Source organism: Vigna unguiculata, unplaced genomic scaffold (genome assembly GCF_037176805.1).
Source record: "Vigna unguiculata cultivar grain cowpea cultivar isolate G323 ecotype 2 unplaced genomic scaffold, ASM3717680v1 ptg000268l, whole genome shotgun sequence".
Lineage (NCBI taxonomy): Eukaryota > Viridiplantae > Streptophyta > Magnoliopsida > Fabales > Fabaceae > Vigna > Vigna unguiculata.
The window spans coordinates 1-22,139 of NW_028196904.1; the positions used below are offsets into that span (position 1 = coordinate 1).

The 22,139-nt window shown below is 31.9% G+C and overlaps 1 non-coding gene across 1 annotated transcript; it reads right to left on the reverse strand.

The window, feature by feature from the left end:
• Positions 1 to 18,472: 18,472 nt before the first annotated feature.
• Positions 18,473 to 18,560, reverse strand: TRNAS-GGA (transfer RNA serine (anticodon GGA)). Its single transcript has one exon. It is a non-coding gene; the product is annotated as a tRNA-Ser (tRNA).
• Positions 18,561 to 22,139: the final 3,579 nt, after the last annotated feature.

Sequence of the window (22,139 nt, forward strand, 5' to 3'; positions counted from 1 at the left end):
TCCAAACCATTCGAGCTAAAATTGAATATTGTTGTTATACAGTTCGAACTATTTATGGAGTTTTAGGGATAAAAGTTTGGATATTTTCGAAATAAAGAAAAATATGTCCTTCTTTCTATTCAATAATTCAATGTCCTATTTTGATTTTATATAAAACAAAAAAGAAAAAATTACTCGATTTTGATTCTCAAAAATTTATCTATTTTATAAGATTGAATCGACTAAAAAAAGAAATTAATCATTTTATAGAGGATTGCCATGCTTAGTGTGTGACTCGTTAGTTTTTTAGAATGATTAAAAAAAAAAAAGAAACCGGTTAATAGTATCAATTCATTTAAAAAGAACTAATAACCAACACATCACTTCGGATTATCTAGATCTAAAGAATTAGTCAAAAGAAAAAAAATTTAATAAAAAAAGAATATAGCAACTGAAAAATTGTGAAAGATAAAAGAAAAAAAAGATTATTTAGTTGTAAAGCAATAAAAATATATAGATAAAAGAAAAGGTGAAAGAAAGAGATTAAAATATATCAATGATATAGAATTCGAATATGTAAAGGTCTATGGGTCATCTCAGAAAAGATAGTGTATTAAAGCATCCTTAAAAATAAAAAAGAATAATATATATATTTTTTTTTTATTTTTAATGTCAATAAATTAAGAGCTCTGAATCAAGAAAAACTGATAATATTGATTCACGAAAAAAGAAATGAATATTCTATTCTAAAAAAATTTTATTAATTTTTAGCTATGAGAAAGGCTCCATTGTCGAATTAAAACCTAACCATTAATCGAGAGGCGATGGGAACGACGAAACCTGCAAATACTTAAGACTTAAGATTTTATTAAAAAAATCTTAAAGAAAACAAATCTTAATGATTTCTTAGGTGGGATGGCGGAAGAAACCTAAAAACAATCCATTTTTTAGGAGTAGTTGTACCCTACATTAACATCTGAATTTCATTACATCTGAATTTGAGAATAAAAGAGTAAATATTCGCCCGCGAGAATTTTTCTTTTATTGAATTTTTTTATATTTTTGCCAATTCTAAGAATCGATATTGAAAACAAGATCTAAAAATTTCGAAGATTGTATGAAATCTCAAAAAATACCGAGATTTCGTTATTTACTAAACATATGACTATTTCTATTATTTTATCGATTAGATAGAATCTATATCCATATAGATATAGATATTTGAATTACTTCATTCGCGAGGAGCCGTATGAGGTGAAAATCTCATGTACGGTTCTGTAATAAAGATGGAATTGAAAAACAACCATCAATTATAACCCCCAAAGAACCAGATTTCGTAAACAACATAGAGGAAGAATGAAGGGAATATCCTATCGAGGTAATAATATTTGCTTCGGAAGATATGCTCTTCAGGCACTTGAGCCAGCTTGGATAACATCTAGACAAATAGAAGCGGGACGGCGGGCAATGTCAAGAAATGTTCGCCGAGGTGGACAAATATGGGTACGTATTTTTCCAGACAAACCGGTTACAGTAAGACCTACTGAAACACGTATGGGTTCAGGAAAAGGATTTCCCGAATATTGGGTAGCTGTTGTTAAACCTGGGAAAATACTTTATGAAATGGGTGGAGTACCAGAAAATATAGCAAGAAAGGCTATTTCAATAGCATCATCCAAAATGCCGATACGAACTCAATTCATTATTTCAGGATAATAAAAGAGAACCAAAGAAAATAGGTCTTTAGAATGAAAAGAAAAAAGGCAATAATAGGTTCCTTTTTTTTTGAACACAAAATATTTTTACTTCCTTTTTTAGATTGAAATAATAAAAAAATGATATGATTCAACCTCAAACTCATTTGAATGTAGCGGATAACAGCGGAGCACGTGAACTGATGTGTATTCGAATCCTAGGAGCTAGTAATCGACGATATGCTTATATTGGCGACATTGTTGTTGCTGTAATCAAACAAGCAGTACCAAATACGAACTTAGAAAAATCTGAAGTGATCAGAGCTGTAATTGTACGTACTTGTAAACAACTAAAACGTAGCAACGGTATAATAATTCAGTATGATGATAATGCTGCAGTTATAATTGATCAAGAAGGAAATCCAAAAGGAACTCGAATCTTTTGCGCAATCGCCCGGGAATTGAGACAGTTAAATTTCACTAAAATAGTTTCATTAGCACCTGAGGTATTATAAGAGGAAACCACGATATGGATATATTCTTTTTTTGTGAAATAGATAAATGTATCTATTTTATCTCAAAAATATATCTTTTGTAATAATTATTATTTTGAAGAATTCGTACTTATAAGTTTTAGAAGTAGCCATTTTTCTTTATTTCAGATTTATACTTGAAAACCTAAACAATATCTATATCTATCTATATATAGATATGGGCGAACGACGGGAATTGAACCCGCGCATGGTGGATTCACAATCCACTGCCTTGATCCACTTGGCTACATCCGCCCTTATAGTAAAAATGATCTATATCTCAAATTCTACCTTTTCATTATCCTTTTTTTTCTAACAAAGGAAAAAAAAAAAGATAAGGAATCATTAAATCAATCAAAAACGTATGTATAAATCTATAGAAATCTAAAAAAAAGATTACTAATCCAATATCCAATATAAAGGAGCAATATTAACAAAGTTGATATTGCTCCTTTATTTTTAAACAAAAACTCGTCTACTTTAAATTAAGATCAAAATTTTATCCATTAACAGATGGAGCTTCCATCGCAGCTAGATCTAGAGGGAAATTATGAGCATTACGTTCATGCATTACTTCCATACCAAGGTTAGCTCGGTTAATAATATCAGCCCAGGTATTTATTACACGACCTTGACTATCAACTACGGATTGGTTGAAATTAAAACCATTTAAGTTGAAAGCCATAGTGCTGATACCTAAAGCGGTAAACCAAATACCTACTACAGGCCAAGCAGCTAGGAAGAAATGTAAAGAACGAGAATTGTTGAAACTTGCATATTGGAAGATTAATCGGCCAAAATAACCATGAGCAGCTACAATATTATAAGTTTCTTCCTCTTGACCAAATCTGTAACCTTCATTAGCGGATTCATTTTCTGTGGTTTCCCTGATCAAACTAGAAGTTACCAAGGAACCATGCATAGCACTGAATAGGGAGCCGCCGAATACACCAGCTACACCTAACATGTGAAATGGATGCATAAGAATATTATGCTCAGCCTGAAATACAATCATAAAATTGAAAGTACCTGAAATTCCTAGAGGCATACCATCCGAAAAGCTTCCTTGACCAATAGGATAGATCAAGAAAACAGCAGTAGCGGCTGCAACAGGAGCTGAATATGCAACAGCAATCCAAGGACGCATACCCAGACGAAAACTAAGTTCCCACTCACGACCCATGTAGCAAGCTACACCAAGTAAGAAGTGTAGAACAATTAGTTCATAAGGACCGCCGTTGTATAACCACTCATCAACAGAAGCTGCTTCCCAGATCGGATAAAAATGCAAACCTATAGCCGCAGAAGTAGGAATAATCGCACCAGAAATGATATTGTTTCCATAAAGTAGAGATCCAGAAACAGGCTCACGAATACCATCAATATCTACTGGAGGGGCAGCGATAAAAGCGATAATAAATACAGAAGTTGCAGTCAATAAAGTAGGAATCATCAAAACACCAAACCATCCAATGTAAAGACGATTTTCGGTGCTGGTTATCCAATTACAGAAGCGACCCCATAGGCTTTCGCTCTCGCGTCTCTCTAAAATTGCAGTCATGGTAAAATCTTGGTTCATTTAATCATTAGGGACTCCCAAGCACAAAAATTCTCTATAATGCGAGAATTTGAGGACTTGTTATTCAACAGTATAACATGACTTATATACCAGTGTCAACCAATACTAATATCCATAGTATGTTCTTATTCATTAGTATGTTCTTATTCATTTCGGTTTATCCGAATTTACCTTGTTTATCCCATTTCATTGATTCATAAAAAAAGTTTATTTTCTATATATCATTCTATTTATAGAAATAGAGAATAGAAATATAGATATAATACAACATCGATCTACAAAAATGAGTTGCCCGGGACTTGAACCCGGAACTAGTCGGATGAAGTAGATAATTTATTCTTGAATAAAATTCAACAATAGAATAAAACAAGAAAAAATCCCTCCCCAAGCCGTGTTTGCAGTTTTCATTGCACACGGCTTTCCCTATGTATACATCTAAACCTTAATTACTTGCCTAGCAAAAGACTCTAAGAAAGTGAAATATAATATTTAATTCATTAACCCCGAATCTTGACTCTGACTACATGAGCATTTCAAAATCCTATATATAGATATAGAAGACTAAAAAAAATGATTTTTTTATCCTCATTGAATAAAAAGAAGGAAGTTCGTTTTATCAATTTACACCGATTTAAAAAATAACATAACCTATTTTCAATTATAAATAATTGACGAAATCGTTTCTTAAAAGAATATCCAAATACCAAATACGACCTCTATAAAACCTACGCAAAGTAAAAGAAGTTCTTGGAAAAATCAAAGAAAAAAGATCTTCTTCTGTAAAAAATTCTTGCAATAATTTTTCTGAACTTAATTTTTTCAAATAAATGCGCACAGTACTTTTATGCTTACGAGCCAAAGTTTTTATACAAGAAAACCGAAGTATATATTTTATTTGATAGAAACTCTTTTTTTTTGCAGATCCATTGTAATAATGAGAAAAATTTCTGCATATGCGCAAAAACCGGTCAATAATATCAAAATCAGATAAATTGGCCCAAACCGGCTTACTAATAGGATGACCCATTACATTACAAAATTTTGTTTTAGCCAATGATCTCATTAGAGGAATAATGGGAACTATTGTATCAAGTTTTTTTATAACAATTTTAATAAGAAATGAATTTTGCAACATTTGACTTCGTACTACTGAAAGATTTAGTGGAATACTTAAAAAATAGCCTAAAAAGTGAAATGAATACTGAGATAATTCGTTTATATAGATCGTTTCTAGTCCAGCCCAAATATCAAAATGACATTGCCATAAATATATAAAATAGTATTTCCATTTATTTATCAAAAAAGGAGTATTCTTTAAAACCAGAATTGATTTTCCTTGATATCTAACATAATGGATGAAAGTATCCTTAAAGAAGAAGAAAGTATATGAACAATTCTTAGTAGATACTTCTACAAGATGTTTTATTTTTTCATAGAAAAAAATTCGCTCAAAAAAAACGCGAAAATGTTTTAACTGTAACTGAGAGGATTTGTTACGTAGAAAAAGAAAGATAGATTCATATTCCCATACATATAAATTATATAGGAACAAGAAAATTCTTCGATTCCTTTTTGAAAAAAAAGTAAAAATCCATTTTTTTGGAGGAAAAAGACTATTCCAATTATAATAGTAATAAAAAAACAACCTTATTAAATGAAAGAAAGAGACATCTTTTATCGAATATCGCAGGATTTGAACCAAGATTTCCAGATGGATAGGATAGGGTATTCGTATATCTGACTTATGATTTAAATATATCAGTTGATCTTCGAAAAAGGGAAAGATCGAATGAATTGATTGAAAATTTTTATAAGATTTTACGATTTCTAATCCCCTTAAGGAAGAGCTAAATAATTGTAGAGAAAATAGAATCTCCACGACGATACCAAAACCTTCTAATATTATTTGAGAAAAAAAATGATAATTATAACCCACAAAAGTATTTTTTTTAGAATCATTAACAAAAAGAATGAAATGAGTCTGTTGATACATTCGAGTACTTAAACGTTTTACAATTAGTAAACTAAATTTATTGTTATAATCGACATTTTCTATAAAAAAGGACTCATGAGCATAAGCTAGTCCATAAATAGATTCCCGAAAAAAAAGTGGGTATAGGATGTCCTGGTATCGAGATCTACGGAGTTCTAAATATGCTTGATATTGCTCCATTAAAAAAAAAAAAGTCTATTTGGTCAAACAAAGAATCAGAGATTCATTGGATTATCAAATGATACATAGTGCGATATGGTCAAAACAGAAAATTATAGGTATAAATATATACCTAGAGAAGTAAAACCCATTAACGGACTCTCTCTAATCGATTTTTTGCCTAATTTTTGTTCTAGGATAACGAGCTAATTAAGAATCCTTTATTTTTTTTTTACCTAATCGCTCTTTTGATTTTGGAAAAAATATCTTTATCAATATACTCTTTCTTTTACACATTTATCGCTACCCCAAAATACCAAAAGATAATGGAAAATAGCTATATAGTTAGGACTCATAACAAAAATAAACCATTCACCAGAAAAGCTTTTCCCACATCAAGCACTAACCTATTTTTAACGTACAATTAGATGGGGTAATGATCCAAATAAAAAATAAATGAAAGCTCGATGCTTTTTGTTTCCCTATTAGAATTAGAACCACCAAGTTCTATCCCTTTATTAATCAAACCCAACGGAATTTTTTTTGTTACGAGCCAAAAATTCAAACAAAAATTTGAGCTGGATCCTAAAAGAATGAAATATTTTTAGAATTCTTCATTGATACGACATGCTACTTTTTCCAGTCATTCCTTTCTGGATCAGTCGTGGTTTTACAAGCTCTACCGATAGTATCGACGAACCCATTGCTTCATAGAAATGCGTAAAAAATAGAGTCGCTCTTAAAAGCCGAGTACTCTACCATTGAGTTAGCAACCCCATTACAATTTAAAAAATAAGGTGGATATTTATACCCAATCGCAATCAAAAAAATAAAATTACAAAATTGAATTGTCTAAAAAACTAAAAAAAGATATACCACCTATTTAAATACTATGTTCTTGAAATACTATGTTAGAGTTATCCATTATTATTATATATATAAGACTATATATATATTGGTATATATAGATCTAATATTTTCGTATATATATTCGTGTTTACCTTTCAATTCACTTACTTATTCATTAACAAAGTTTTTCTTGTTTGTCTCGCAGAAAGAAAACCAATGAACCTACCATTTGATGAAGTAATAACGCCTATTTAACGTAAGTAAGGTGATCAATTTATTCACGATCGGATTATATTTATTTGATACAGTGTTGTCAATATTAGTATTGAAAAAAAAATACAATCGAATAAATACAATCGAATTAATAAGATTTTCAATCTTATTAATTCGATTATTAGTATTATGTTAGAATTACTTATAAGAAAAATTATTTAAATATATATATATCTTTTTTTATTCTAAAATGATATTCTAAACTAAAAAAACGTATAAAATTATAGAAATATAGAAATCAATAGGAAAATACAAATTTCATATAGAAATGGAACAACTTCCCTATTATGTGAAATTCACATCGAAAAAGGCAATAGCCAGTTTCCCTTATAAATTGTAATCACTTTTTTCGTAAAATATCGTCTACTTACTATGCTTCTATTCCAATACGAAAGATAGAAATCTGTTTAATAATTAAGTATCTTTGTATTCGGCTCAATCCTTCTTTTAGGAAAAGATTGTGCCGAGTTTAATTGCAATTAATCCAAAGTATCCATTGCTTCGAATTCAAATAGTATCCATTGCTTCGAATTCAAATTTGATCTCCTTCCATACTTCGCAAGCAGCAGCTAATTCAGGACTCCATTTGCTAGCCTCACGGATAATTTCATTACCTTCACGAGCAAGATCACGTCCTTCATTTCGAGCCTTCACACAGGCTTCAAGAGCTACTCGATTAGCTACAGCACCTGGTGCATTTCCCCAAGGGTGTCCTAAAGTTCCTCCGCCAAATTGAAGTACGGAATCATCTCCAAAGATTTCGGTCAGAGCAGGCATATGCCAAACGTGAATACCTCCCGAAGCAACAGGCAGAACACCTGGTAGAGAAACCCAATCCTGAGTGAAATAAATACCACGACTTCGATCTTTTTCAACAAAATCATCACGCAGTAAGTCAACAAAACCTAAAGTGATATCTCTTTCCCCTTCAAGTTTACCTACTACGGTACCGGAGTGAACATGATCTCCACCAGACAAACGTAATGCTTTAGCTAATACACGAAAGTGCATACCATGATTCTTTTGTCTGTCGATAACTGCATGCATTGCACGATGTATATGAAGAAGTAGACCATTATCTCGGCAATAATGAGCCAAGCTAGTATTTGCAGTGAATCCCCCTGTTAAATAATCATGCATTACGATAGGAACGCCTAATTCTCTGGCAAATACAGCTCTTTTCATCATTTCTTCGCATGTACCCGCAGTTGCATTCAAGTAATGCCCTTTGATTTCACCTGTTTCAGCCTGTGATTTAAAAATCGCTTCAGCACAAAATAAGAAACGGTCTCTCCAACGCATAAATGGTTGGGAATTCACATTTTCATCATCTTTGGTAAAATCAAGTCCCCCACGAAGACATTCATAAACAGCTCTACCATAATTCTTAGCGGATAACCCCAATTTAGGTTTAATAGTACATCCTAATAGGGGACGACCATACTTGTTCAATTTATCTCTCTCAACTTGGATGCCGTGAGGCGGACCTTGGAAAGTTTTAATATAAGCGGTTGGGATTCGCAAATCCTCCAGACGTAGAGCACGCAGTGCCTTGAACCCAAATACATTACCGACAATAGAAGTAAACATGTTAGTAACAGAACCTTCTTCAAAAAGGTCTAAAGGATAAGCTACGTAAGCAATATATTGATTTTCTTCCCCAGCAACAGGTTCGATGTGATAGCATCGTCCTTTGTAACGATCAAGACTGGTAAGCCCATCGGTCCACACAGTTGTCCATGTACCAGTAGAAGATTCGGCGGCTACCGCAGCACCTGCTTCTTCAGGTGGAACTCCAGGTTGAGGAGTTACTCGAAATGCTGCCAAGATATCAGTATCTTTGGTTTCATACTCAGGAGTATAATAATTCAATTTATAATCTTTAACACCAGCTTTGAACCCAACACTTGCTTTAGTCTCTGTTTGTGGTGACATAAATCCCTCCCTACAACTCTTGAATTAAGAATTCTTGAAACAATAAGGTCTACTCGATATGACTTAGGAGTTAATGAAATCTTTTACAAAAATCAACTACTATTATCAATTAATCCCAAAGGTTCGTTATGTTATTATTAAATTAAACGATGGTATTTGATTTGTCAAATACATCATTATTGTATACTCTTTTCTATGTATGGCGCAACCCAATCTTTTTTTTTTTTCAATTTGATCTTATTTTTTAATTTTGAAATCGAAAGATCTAATCTAAATAATAATAATAATTTATTCTTAATCTTGACAGTGATATATGTTGTCTATGTAAATCCTAGATGTAAAAATAGGCAGCTTTCTCCCCGGAAAATAAAAAAAGAGGTCAAAAAATAGGGAAACAGAGGGTAAGTCTAAAAAATTGTCTACTGAGGAAATACGAAAGCCAATGATAAAAAAAATGAATTCTAAATTAAGGTACAGGTTCGAATTCCATACAGAATATAGATGATATTTTCTAGAATGATAGAAAAAAAGAAAAGACTTTCGAAAGATTTTATCCAATTGAAATTTTCAAAATAACTGCAGTAAGCTTAAGAATTCAATAATTGAATTTGAATAAGTAAGTAAACAGTTAAAGAGGATTGATGGAATAGTACCAAAAAAATGGAGTACTAACTCCCATTTCTTATTTCTTTTTGAATTAACCGATCAACTTGCTTTCTTATCGAACATTTCTTTTTGATTTAAAAACTTTTTCGGAAAAAAAAATTGGCTTTTGATATGCGAATAAATCCTCCTACTTCCGGTCCTGAAGTTTCTTCGATTGAAAAAAAAAATCTGGGACATATTGACCAAATAATTGGTCCGGTACTAGATGTAGCCTTTCCCCCGGGGAAGATGCCTAATATTTACAATGCTCTGGTAGTTAAGGGTCGAGATACTGTTGGTCAACAAATTAATGTGACTTGTGAAGTACAACAATTATTAGGAAATAATCGAGTTAGGGCTGTAGCTATGAGTGCTACAGATGGTCTAATGAGAGGAATGCAAGTTATTGACACAGGAACTCCCCTAAGTGTTCCAGTAGGCGGAGCAACTCTAGGACGAATTTTCAACGTGCTTGGAGAGCCGATTGATAATTTAGGTCCTGTAGATACTCGTACAACATCTCCCATTCATAGATCTGCGCCTACCTTTATACAATTAGATACAAAATTATCTATTTTTGAAACAGGAATAAAAGTAGTAGATCTTTTAGCTCCTTATCGTCGTGGAGGAAAAATAGGACTTTTCGGTGGAGCTGGAGTGGGTAAAACAGTACTTATTATGGAATTGATCAATAACATTGCCAAAGCTCATGGAGGTGTATCTGTATTTGGCGGAGTAGGTGAGCGTACTCGCGAGGGAAATGATCTTTATATGGAAATGAAAGAATCTGGAGTAATTAATGAACAAAATATTGCAGAATCCAAAGTAGCTTTAGTATATGGTCAAATGAATGAACCACCCGGAGCTCGTATGAGAGTTGGTTTAACTGCCCTAACTATGGCGGAATATTTTCGAGATGTCAATGAGCAAGATGTACTTCTATTTATCGACAATATCTTCCGCTTCGTTCAAGCAGGATCTGAAGTATCTGCCTTATTGGGTCGAATGCCCTCTGCTGTGGGTTATCAACCCACTCTTAGTACTGAAATGGGTTCTTTACAAGAAAGAATCACTTCTACCAAAGAAGGGTCCATAACTTCTATTCAAGCAGTTTATGTACCTGCCGACGATTTAACTGACCCTGCTCCTGCTACGACATTTGCACATTTAGATGCTACTACTGTACTATCAAGAGGATTAGCCGCCAAAGGTATCTATCCAGCAGTAGATCCTTTAGATTCAACCTCAACTATGCTCCAACCTCGAATCGTTGGTGAAGAACATTATGAGACTGCGCAACGAGTTAAACAAACTTTACAACGTTACAAAGAACTTCAAGACATTATAGCTATCCTTGGCTTGGACGAATTATCCGAAGAAGATCGCTTAACCGTAGCAAGAGCACGAAAAATTGAGCGTTTCTTATCACAACCTTTTTTCGTAGCAGAAGTTTTTACCGGTTCGGCTGGAAAATATGTTGGTCTAGTAGAAACAATTAGAGGGTTTAATTTGATTCTTTCTGGAGAATTAGACGGTCTTCCTGAACAAGCCTTTTATTTGGTAGGTAATATCGATGAAGCTACTGCGAAGGCTACGAACTTAGAAACGGAGAGCAATTTGAAGAAATGACTTTAAATCTTTGTGTATTGACCCCCAATCGAATTGTTTGGGATTCAGAAGTGAAGGAAATCATTTTACCTACTAATAGCGGACAAATTGGAGTATTACCTAATCATGCGCCTATTGCCTCAGCTGTCGATATAGGTATTTTGAGAATACGTCTTAAAGACCAATGGTTAACAATGGCTCTGATGGGGGGGTTTGCTAGAATAAATAATAATGAGATAACTGTTTTAGTAAATGATGCGGAAAAGGGTAGTGACATTGATCCACAAGAAGCACAGCAAACTCTTGAAATAGCAGAAACTAATTTGAATAAGGCTGAAGGCAAGAGACAAACAATTGAGGCAAATCTAGCTCTTAGACGAGCTAGAACACGAGTAGAGGCTATCAATGTTATTTCATAACAAGTTGAAATTGATGCGTCCCAATATCCGAAAACAATAAAAAGAAAAAAGAAACAGTCAGAAGAAAAAAGTAAGTAGAAAAGCTTATTAGATACCACAGTCAAAGGTATCTAATAAGTTATAACTATACCTTACCTACTATTGGATTTGAACCAATGACTCCCGCCGTATGAAAGCAATACTCTAACCACTGAGTTAAGTAGGTAATTTAGGACTCCTCCTCAAAAAAAAAAAAAGAAGAGTACCCATCTATCAGATTAATTGATTATAAATGTAAAATTACTGATAAGCAATACCAACCCCCGTTCAAGGGATTCGATCATGTAATATTCATCTTGACAAGCAATTATCTTCATACTATGATAAAATATGTATCAAAAACACAAGGGCTGTAGCTCAGTTAGGTAGAGCACCTCGTTTACACGAGCGCCAATGCTTTTTTTCAGAGGAGTTCATCTTGTAATTAAAAAAGTTTATCTTATAGTAAGAAATCGGTGTCTTACTCCATTTTAAGGAACAAAACAAGAGAACACTAGCCTGACAAAGGGTTTAGCCATAAAATCGAATCCATAATTGATTTGAGATATTGATAAGGTGAATACCCATTTCTCGTCAATGCTAAACATAAAGGGTATAGGGACCTAAAAAAGATTATCTTTTCTTCCTATTTTATGAACTTTAAGGTGTATGAAGTGTCATTTCTTATCTTCTATTTTAATTTTAGTAGGTGGATAAAGAGTCCATTTAACTTAAGTTGATCTAGGCCAGAAGCAGACCTACGTCAAGATAATCCTTCTTTGAAACACTTTGGTAGTGCTCTTTGATTGTTATACAAATAAAAAAGAAGAGCATAGGGAATCATCTCTTTATTCTTTACTGTAAAAAAAAAAAAAGATGGTGGACTAACTAATATTTTTATCAGTTAATGAAAAAGCTCAATGCAAAAAAAAATGCATGTTGGGTTTTGAAAACAATTTAAATCATTTAGATAATAATTAGTTTGATCTGTTTTACCGAGAAGGTCTACGGTTCGAGTCCGTATAGCCCTAATATTCCTACAGATACTAATAATATTAATACTATTTTGGATCGAATAGATCTCATTACTAAGACTATTACTAAAAAAAAAACAATTTGTAACTTTCTATTCGAACATATTCATATTCGATAGAATAATATTAATATTAGTATATTCAGCTAGTCTAAAAAAATGGAGACTTTAGACTAAAAATGAAAATGAATTTGGTATATTTTCTACATTCAGAGGAGTACTTTTATGTTTCTTCTTTACGAATATGATATTTTTTGGGCATTTCTAATAATATCAAGTTTGATTCCTATTTTGGCATTTCTAATTTCTGGAATTTTAGCCCCCATTAGCAAGGGACCGGAAAAACTTTCTAGTTATGAATCCGGAATAGAACCAATAGGCGATGCTTGGTTACAATTTCGAATCCGTTATTATATGTTTGCTCTCATTTTTGTTGTTTTTGATGTTGAAACGGTTTTTCTTTATCCATGGGCAATGAGTTTCGATGTATTAGGGGTATCCGTATTTTTAGAAGCTTTCTTATTCGTGCTTATCCTAATTGTTGGTTCAGTTTATGCATGGCGAAAGGGGGCATTAGAATGGTCTTAATTCTTGACTATTTAGACAATTAGAAAAAAAAATATTGAGACAATTATGAATTCCATTGAGTTTCCCTTACTTGATCAAACAACCCAAAATTCAGTTATTTCAACGACATTAAATGATTTTTCAAATTGGTCAAGATTATCCAGTTTATGGCCGCTTCTTTATGGTACGAGTTGTTGCTTCATTGAATTTGCTTCATTAATAGGATCACGATTCGATTTTGATCGTTATGGACTAGTACCACGATCGAGTCCTAGGCAGGCGGACCTAATTTTAACAGCGGGCACTGTAACTATGAAAATGGCCCCTTCTTTAGTTCGATTATATGAACAAATGCCCGAACCTAAATATGTTATTGCTATGGGAGCCTGTACAATTACGGGGGGGATGTTTAGTACCGATTCTTATAGTACTGTTCGAGGCGTAGATAAGCTAATTCCTGTAGATGTATATTTGCCGGGCTGTCCACCTAAACCGGAGGCCATTATAGATGCTATAACAAAACTTCGTAAGAAAATATCTCGAGAAATATATGAAGATCCAATGAGTTTTCAACGAGAGAATAGATGTTTTACTACCAACCATAAGTTTCATGTTGGATACAGTACTTATACTGACAATTATGGTCAAGAATTTTTCTATCAACCGCCATCTACTTCAGAGATATCGTCTGACACATTTTTTTAAAGTACAATAATAAAAAGCAATTCCTTTTTTAAAAATTTCATCGTATTTTAAAAATTTCATCGTAATAGAAAATACTAATACCAAACTCATAAAAAAAATTTAGGAGAAGCAAAAAATGCAAGGTCGTTTGTCTTCTTGGCTAGTCAAACATGGACTAATTCATAGATCCTTGGGTTTCGATTACCTAGGAATAGAGACTTTACAAATAAAGCCCGAGGATTGGCATTCCATTGCTGTCATTTTATATGTATATGGTTACAATTATCTACGTTCTCAATGTGCCTATGATGTAGCACCCGGAGGACTCTTAGCTAGTGTATATCATTTTACAAGAATAGAGTATGGTATAAATCAACCCGAAGAGGTATGCATAAAAATATTTGTATCAAGAAAAAATCCCAGAATTCCTTCGATTTTTTGGGTTTGGAAAAGTGCGGATTTTCAAGAAAAGGAATCTTATGATATGTTGGGAATCTCTTATGATAGTCATCCGCGTCTAAGACGTATTTTAATGCCCGAAAATTGGATAGGATGGCCTTTGCGTAAAGATTATATTGCTCCAAATTTTTATGAAATACAAGATGCTCACTAAATGATAAAAATAATAAACTAATCCAAACTTCTGCAACCCCAGTCAAAGAATATAAGTACATTCTGTTATAGATCAGACAAAATAATTGATTGACATTAAATCAGGCAGAGTAATGGAAGTTGCATTCAGATATTATTATGTGAGAAATCACAAAATTCAGAAATAATAGAATGAATAATTATAGGGTTTAAAATAGGATGGATAGGAGTTTCTTAAGATTCTAAAACAAAAACAATACTGAGTTCTTATCAGCCAAGCCAATAAAAGAAATAGGATGAACTGCAAAAATTCTTTATCTTTATAATAAACTAATTCTTTATCTTTATAATAAACTATATAACGTGCACATCACCATCAATTATACGGCCACGAAAAAAAAAACACAAAGAAAAGGGCTCGATTCTATTTTGGTAATCCTTCTCAGATGAATTCTTAATATTCTCACTCCACCCCAGAACTTCGACTTTTAGGTCTTTTAACCAACTAATTAAACCACTCGAATATTATGGAAATAGAAACCTTTTTTTGTATCGCAGAAAAAAAAGGAAAAAAATAGATAAAGAATTCATTATCTATATATCTATATCTATATATATATAGATACTATAGATAAGCGAATATACCTAATAAAAAATTGCATCTATTCTTTAATCATCTAGGAAAAGTATATCTACAGATACCTAAATAGATCAAAGAAATATGTTATGTATCAGAATCTAGAAGAACACAAATTTGTATGAGTATCTATCCCCCATATTCATTAAAATGAATATGGGGGATAGATACTCATACAAATGAATCTTGTGTCAGGAACCAGATTTGAACTGGTGACACGAGGATTTTCAGTCCTCTGCTCTACCAACTGAGCTATCCCGACCATTCTTGAAGCTTAATACTTTGATTTTAAAAGATTTTTAAAATCTATGTTAATGAATCTATATCAACTAAGTAAAAAAAAAGTTTGTAAGTGAGTTTCCGCAGTAATAATTATTTTTTATTGTTAATCGTTAATTACGCATATGAAAATTCCTTGCTAAAAAATAAGATATTAATTTATACATTTCTGATTAAAAAAAATTCTATGTGTTTCACATATATATTTATATCTATTCCAAAACTCGTCCCTTGTCATTATGATAGATAAGAAAATTATGATAGATAGGAAATTGATGAAAATAAAAATTCCAATTTCGTTGGGAAATAATAAATCGAATAAAACACATAAATAAGGACTTCAAGATAGAGAGGATATAGGAAAAAAATTAGAAAATGAAAAAGTATTTTTGGGGATAGAGGGACTTGAACCCTCATGATTTCTTAAGTCGACGGATTTTCCTCTTACTTTCAATTTCATTGTTGTCGGTATTGACATGTAGAATAGGACTCTATCTTTATTCTCATCTGATTTATCAGTTCTTCAAGGGTTTTAGCCGATTATGATGAAGTGAATAATTTCATCAATAAATATTCCATCTTTTCTTCAACTTCGAATTGATTTGATTCACATTTTTCATTTGTGAATATTTTTATCACAAATAGATCTTCAATAATAAAATAAAAAGTAACAAATTGAAAGAGTATTTCAGTATATATATATGTTTCTAAATGTTTATCTTTGATCCATTCCTGTAATTTTGGTGAAAGGATTCTTTTACTAATGCAATAAAAAAAGTCGTCAATTTCGTTTGTTAGAACAGCTTCCATAGAGTCTCTGCACCTATCCCTTTTTTATTATCACTTTCTGAATTTTTATTTGTTTTCAGAAAACAGGATTTGGCTCAGGATTGCCCATTGTGAATTCCAGGGTTTCTCTGAATTTGAAAATTATTACTTGGTAAGTTTCCATACCAAAACTCAATCCAATTAAGTCCGTAGCGTCTACCAATTTCGCCATATCCCCATCTTTTTTTTTATTTGAATCTGATTATAATAGAATGCTTTTTTTTTCATTTCTATTATGAGAATTATGCGGGAACTTTTGAATTCATTAAATACATATTATTTTATTAAATATTAAAAACCCCTTTCTCCAATTTTATAGATTTTATTTCATCTATATTGGATACCTTTATTTGTTTGAATCAGAACTAATTCTAATATCTATATATTAACAATTCAATATACACAGATATAGACCACATATCTACTTATCTTCTATGTACCTACTTATCTTCTTTTTTCATACAATTTAGAATACTCGAATGGTCGATTCTTTTTTTTTTTTTGTTTTTGCTTAAAAAAAAAAAGAAAATAAACAATCCATTTATTCATATACAATTTATATAACTAAAACGAATCTAGTGGCTAAAAAAAACCATTCTTTTAATTGAATATAATATAGAATTAGACATTTACTTAGAAATATGGAATTCCTTAATAAATATTTACTAAAATTTATATTTATTCAAATTTACTTTAAGTACTAATAAATAATCTTTTTGAAAGAAATCAATTTAATAATATATATCTAGAATAGTAGATCGAAATAAATTATATTAAATAAATTATATTAATATAATATTAATTATTATCTTGCACTTTATGTTATCAGATAAAATAAATAATAGAAATAATAAAAATTGGGTTTGATTTTCTATATTTTCTTTCTCTATTTTTGATGTTTGTATTAATTTGAATTTTGTTATAAATAACTAAAAATTGATAACTAAGATCCCATTCAATTCTTCTGCATATGTATATTTCGTTTACATTAGCCGGTTTAGCTCAGAGGTTAGAGCATCGCATTTGTAATGCGATGGTCATCGGTTCGAATCCGATAACCGGCTTTTCTCTATTTGTTTTTTACATAATTGATAATATCTTTTTTAGAAATAAAAAATTGGGAGAGTTCGATCTCTGCGGAAGAAATCAAGAAATTAACCTACTTTTTTGTATTCTTTTATATACAATAAATTCGGATATTGATAAAATTCATCTAATTCTTCTTTGTACTATAAAACTTTAGTAGATTTCGCTTCATTTAGAATTCTATAATATTTTTCATTTCGTTTAGTTTTCATTTCGATTTATAAGATTTTTCATTTTAAAAAAGGAGTTTTTATGTCACGTTACAGAGGACCTCGTTTCAAAAAAATACGTCGTCTAGGATATTTACCAGGACTTACTAGTAAAAGGCCAACAGTCAAAAACGAATTTCGAAATCAATTGCGCTTCAGTAAAAAATCTCAATATCGTATTCGTTTAGAAGAAAAACAAAAATTGCGTTTTCATTATGGTCTTACAGAACGACAATTGCTTAAATACGTTCGTATCTCCGGAAAAGCTAAAGGATCAACTGGTCAGGTTTTATTACAACTACTTGAAATGCGCTTGGATAACATACTTTTTCGATTGGGTATGGCTGCGACTATTCCTCAAGCCCGCCAATTTATAAACCATAGACATGTTTTAGTTAATGGTCGTATAGTGGATATACCAAGTTATCGTTGTAAACCTCAAGATATTATTACAGCAAAGGATGAACAAAAATCTAAAACTCTTATTCAAAATTATTTTGATTCAGCCCCCCATGAGAAATTGCCAAATCATTTGACTGTTCACCCTTTCCAATATAAAGGTTTAATTAATCAAATAATAGATAATAAATGGGTTGGTTTGAAAATAAATGAATTACTGGTTGTAGAATATTATTCTCGTCAAACTTAAACTTAACTAAAATAACAAGAGTTTTTTTTACAAGGATTTTCTGCTATTCATATATCATAGACATGGATATGCGAAAATTTTTATTCCTTGCCCACCCGTTATCCACTATTTTTTGTATTACCGAAAAATGAGGAATATAAAGTTGTCCATATCAACAAACAAATTTGAAATATGAAATAATGGTATGCATTGGGATGAGTAATATTGATGAATTTGGTAAAGATTCGGAAAGAGAGGGATTCGAACCCCCGGTAAACAAAAAGCCTACATAGCAGTTCCAATGCTACGCCTTGAACCACTCGGCCATCTCTCCTATATAATGATGCCCAGAAACCGGTTGAATGTTGAATAGTGAATCAATCCTATTTTTCATAAATGCATAAAACCTATTCAAACTATAAAAATACAAAGTAAAATTAAAAAAAAACCTCCTACAAGGTCTTAGGATAAACAAATTTGATTGATGAGTTCATTTTTACGTTATTTCGCACTGTATTATAATTATACAATTCCTTTATTTGTGGGATTGATTTCTCACACCATGATTAATTAAATTATAGAATGGATTTCTACCTATGCCTAGATCTCGGATAAATGAAAATTTTATAGATAAGACCTTTTCAATTGTAGCCAATATCTTATTACGAATAATTCCGACAACTTCAGGAGAAAAAAGGGCATTCACTTATTACAGAGATGGTGTGATTTGATTCCATTTTTTTTGACCGATTTCGGTCAAAAAAAAATGGAATGGAAAAACCCCACGCGTGTTGAAGGTGAAATTTGTAAATAAAAGGATTAATTCCTTCTGTCGTGTATCCTCGATTAATGAAGCCTTATATGCTTGAATTTTAGGTTTCTAGTATTAAGCGAAAGGTTATACCTATACTTATGGGGTTAGGTCAACCCCAAATTACTAGTACTGATAGGCAACATTGGGAAAGAAGCACTACGCTTGGGAATCAAGGACACGAAAACTTTGTATCTATCTATATCCATGGCTTATCGAGATTGGGACTAACAGGAATGGTTGGGACAATAAATATCCATCTCGTTCATATTTTGGATACCCATAGAACCATCGAAGATTATTGAGGTGACTAATTCCAGGAAATTAAGCAGCGTAGAGGACAAAGAAATTGTTGAAGTTCTTATTTTTTTTTATCAAGTACCTACATACTTAATGTTAAGAAATAATTTTTGACAGGAAGGTTGGCTAGAGATTTATTGTAAAAACACTAGCTCTGTTCAGTTGAGAATGAGAATACTGGAATATTTTTTGATTTGATGGATTTTTCTCATTACACACATAAGGGGGGAGCCGTATGAGATGAAAATCTCACGTACAGTTCTGGAGCGGAGATTCTTTGAACCGAATGACGACCGTAACGGATGTCAGCTCAATCTGAAGGAAATTATGCAGAAGCTTTACAGAATTATTATGAGGCTATGCGACTGGAAATTGATCCCTATGATCGAAGTTATATACTTTATAACATAGGCCTTATTCACACAAGTAACGGAGAACATACTAAAGCTTTGGAATATTATTTTCGGGCGCTCGAACGAAACCCATTTTTACCCCAAGCTTTTAATAATATGGCCGTGATCTGTCATTACGTGCGACTATCTCCACTATAGAAAGAAAAAAGAAAAGAACAAGCAAATCCACAAATTTTAATATAAGAAATATAGAAATATAAATAATTATAAATAAGAAAGGCTTTCTACATATATATATCGTTCAAAACAACGATTTTTATCAGCTGTAGCAAAGAAACTTCATAGAAGTAAAAATATGAAGAAATCGATATGTCTAGATACCCTCTTTTTCTATGGATAAAAGATCTAATTGATAAAGGAAGCATCGTAAGGATCAATTAACACGGTTTTCAATCGATATAATAAAAACTGCTTCCTTATCTCATGATAAATAAAGAAGTCAGGAATCCACTTATGTAATAAAAAGGATCCCCTGGTATTTTGAGCAGCGGTGTAGTATCAAATCCCAAAGATAGAAAGTATTTTCTCTTTACTTATAAGAACTTATAAGATAAGAAAGAAAAAACTTTTACCAAGATTCTATAGAAATGAATCTATCATATATTTTTGTATATGATATATAAAATCGAGATAGTTACCTTTCAGAAAATTAGAATTAGGGCGTTAATGCCAATGCTTGATTCCCTTTTCTGAAGGTAGGAGAAAAGATAAAACTAAAAAAAAAGATGAAATTCTTTGAAATTCTTTATTTATTAGTAAAAATGAAAGTTTGAAACTCATATTAATAATTTCTTTTTTTCTTTTAGTTAACTTCAAGATAATAGAACAAAAAAAGAATTGACTACTGAGCCGTATGAGTCAGGAAATTCTCAAGTACGGTTCTAAGGAAAGGAATTGACTCACCTATTTCGACCGAGGAGAACAGGCCATTCGGCAGGGAGACTCAGAAGTTGCGGAGTCTTGGTTTAATCAAGCCGCTGAATATTGGAAACAAGCTATAGCTCTCACACCCCGGTAATTATATTGCAGCACAGAATTGGTTGAAGATCACAGGGCGTTTTGAATAAGAACACTCTGTTTCTTTTTTTTCTTATATATTTATCTATCTATATAAAGATATAGATAGATAAATATATATTGTTATAAATTCTTGTTTCTTGTCCCTATCAAATTCAAAAATCATTTCTATAGGAACGACCAATCACATAATTTAAATATATCCCTTCTAATTTTGTTCGATTTTGTCTAGTATTTCATAGAAATAAACGAGATGTGGATACAGTAGATAATTTTCTCCTTTTTTCTGTTATTTAAACTAATATTCAATCAAATTAAGAAAAGAGACCTTCAAAAAAAGAAATAAAATATAGGTATATTGCCTAATAATGAATGCTAATGCCTGCTCAATTTGAAATAGAGTACATACTTATACTTTATCTAAAAAAAAAAATAAAATCTAAGGAATAGAATTAGAATAAAATCTGAATACATTTGATTAGGCTGCACGAAAAATTATTGAACTTCCATTCAGAGTTCCCAAAAAGGTCTTAGAAGATTAAAATAGGTCCGTTGAGCGCCTCACTCTTATGTCATAATAGATTCGAACACTTGCCCCGAATTGACTTCGAGATCATAATTGTTCTAGTGAAAAACTAAAGAAATGAAATTTACTAAGATATCCAATACATGAGAGATAGGAGAGAACAAAACTCAATAGAAACATCTCTAATAAGTTCACTAATTCTGTTTTATGTTGGCAGGTCTCTTTGTATGTGTTGTCTGGAAAGAGGAGGACTCAATGATTATTCGTTCACCGGAACCAGAAGTTAAAATTTTGGTAGATAGGGATCCTATAAAAACTTCTTTTGAGGAATGGGCAAAACCTGGTCATTTCTCAAGAACAATAGCTAAGGGACCAGATACTACTACTTGGATCTGGAACCTACATGCTGACGCTCATGATTTTGATAGCCATACTAATGATTTAGAGGAGATTTCCCGAAAAGTTTTTAGTGCGCATTTTGGCCAACTCTCTATCATCTTTCTTTGGCTGAGTGGCATGTATTTTCATGGTGCTCGTTTTTCCAATTATGAGGCATGGTTAAGTGATCCTACTCACATTAGGCCTAGTGCTCAGGTGGTTTGGCCAATAGTGGGTCAAGAAATATTGAATGGTGATGTAGGGGGGGGGTTCCGAGGAATACAAATAACCTCTGGTTTTTTTCAGATTTGGAGAGCATCTGGAATAACTAATGAATTACAACTCTATTGTACTGCAATTGGTGCATTGGTCTTTGCAGCCTTAATGCTTTTTGCTGGTTGGTTTCATTATCACAAAGCTGCTCCAAAATTGGCTTGGTTCCAAGATGTAGAATCTATGTTGAATCAC